The sequence below is a fragment of the Apaloderma vittatum genome, unplaced genomic scaffold (assembly GCF_000703405.1).
Source record: "Apaloderma vittatum isolate BGI_N311 unplaced genomic scaffold, ASM70340v1 scaffold17718, whole genome shotgun sequence".
Classification (NCBI taxonomy): domain Eukaryota; kingdom Metazoa; phylum Chordata; class Aves; order Trogoniformes; family Trogonidae; genus Apaloderma; species Apaloderma vittatum.
In genome coordinates, this window is record NW_009730393.1 from 13,344 (window position 1) to 15,578 (window position 2,235).

Here is a 2,235-nt window from a genome sequence, read left to right on the forward strand (position 1 = left end):
ACGCCACGTCTCCCCAGCCAGCCTGCCTGTACACGTTATGGAGGTGCTTTCTGGAGGCATCATAGTGCACCCTCTCCCGAGTGTCGTTTTACCAAGCCTCCGCTGGCCCAGAGCATGGGTTGGGGCTGTTAATCTGTCGGGGCTGACCCAGACCAAAGAACTAAAAGGGGGTGGTGGGAACACCATGGTGCTACATACCAGTTTTCTTCAGAGCACTTGTCGAAGCGCTGGAGGGAGATTTCTTGAGGACGTTTAGGGTTTCTGTATGCAGGAAGTGGCCTGGGGCAGCCAAGACCTGCACACAAGCAAGGAGGAGAAGGCACGGGGCTGCTAGAAAGGGAAAAGGTGGAGAAAAGGTGAAATGTGACCCTCCCTGCAGAGAGGAGGGAAACCCAGCACTGCACTTGGTGACACAACCGACCATGTGCGATGCAGAGTGCCCCAGGTGTGCTGGGCACCATCAGGCTGGTCCATGCAAGCTGGAAAGCTTGCCAAAAGGCTGCAAATTTTTTGCCCAAGGGGTAGACAACCTCGCCTTTTCTCCTTGCCCAGCTCCCAGAAAGTCACACAAGTTAGTTTTAGGTGGAGCAAAGCACCCAACAAGTTTCATTCCTGGTTCCAAAGCCAGGGAGCAGTCTGGGTGAGCCAGAAGGCAGGACACCAGCTACAGGTGTTTGAAGCTGTGGCAGGTGAGGATGCCCTCAGGCGACACCCGTGCCACAGCTCCCCCTCGATGTGCGAGGACCAGCGCGTGGAGCATCTCCCTATAGCTGGGCTGCCCTACCTGTGCTCTTTGTCACAGCGAGCAAGGAGCTCCCACTTCCTAGCCCCGTAACTCACCCATGGTGTCCACCTGGGAACGGCCTGTGGAATGCCAAGCTGTGGAGAGCCAGCTCGCCGAGGCATGTGTAGTGCTCTCTGCAGTGGGTGGGGTGACTGGATCCTACCACCCCGCTCCTGGGTTCCCTTCTTCTGGAACTGGTTTGTGCCCTTAGAAAGCACAAACTGAGCTGCAGGTGCTTGTGGTTCTCAGTGCACGGCTTCCTGAGCTGCCGAGAAAATAATCCCCCTGCCAGCAAGAGTCCTTGGTCTCTTCTGCGAGTCCTTAGCTCCTTGGATGGAATTTCCCCTGGCAACAGCATATTTGGAGCGTTGAAGGGCGCAGCTCAGTAAATAAACACTTGAGTACCTGTCACCAACCAGTGTGGAGAGCAAACACTGGGGATGCCTCCACCTCCCGCAGTACAGCAGGGTGCTGCCACGTCCATCGCTTCTTCTTTCGTGTGCTTTTTTGGCAAGCCCAGGCGAGCTCTTGGTGGGGAAGTCAGAGCAGCCCCCAGACTCCCAGAACCTGACTGTTGTGGGACAGGGTTTGGAGCGGCTGGGGTTCTCAGGGCTGCGTGACATCAGGCAGAGGGTTGTAGCGGAGGCGATCTCAACCTGGCAGAAGGAGGAGAGGTCTCTATTCCCCAGTGGGTCACGGTCCTCATCTGCAAGGATGAAGCTGAATGGACCTGCTGAAATACACTGCTTAGAAGGTTTTTGTAGACAGGTTGAGACAGCTGTGGTCTCTGGGGCAGGGGTTTTGAGAAACTGGTCGTGCAGGATGGATAGCTACGAAGGAAAGCCAGTATCTGCCCAGGAACGGGATGAAACTGGGTGGATGGAGGGCAGCAATGGGGATCTGAGCATATAGAGGGGCATGGAGGGGTCTGAGCATGCAGAGAGGGGAAAGCAGAAAGCCTGACCCTGTGTGTATAGAGAAGGAATGAAGGGACCTGAGTGTCCGTGGAGGGACTGGAAGGGATCTGATGGTGGAACCCGTAGGAACTGAGCACCTACAGAAGGGACAGGTGGGATCTGAGGGCACTTGTCATGGAGAAGAGGGATGTGGGTGTGCACAAGTTAGCACTGAGCAGACACTGAAAAGAACAGAGGAGACGTGAATGTTGAGGAGGGGAACATACAGAGGGAAAGGAAGGACACTTGAGCATAGCAGAGAGGAATGGAGGGGATCTGTTAGCGCAAGCAGGACAACAGAGAGGTTCCATGCAAGCACACAAAGAGAAATGGAGATGTGAAAGCAGCTGGGTAGGAATGGAGAGCATCTGGGTGCTTGGAAGGGAATAGGATAACTCTGATCGGATCTAGAAGCACCCAGAAGGGAACAGAGGCAATCTGGAAGCACCCAGAGAGAACATGGTTTAGATGTGAGGCACAAGGAAAGAGAGGCAG

At 55.1% G+C, this 2,235-nt stretch overlaps 1 pseudogene; it reads right to left on the bottom strand.

The window, feature by feature from the left end:
- LOC104277973 overlaps positions 1–844 on the bottom strand; it is a 1,869-nt pseudogene extending 1,025 nt beyond the window's left edge.
- Between the last annotated feature and the right edge of the window lie 1,391 nt (positions 845–2,235).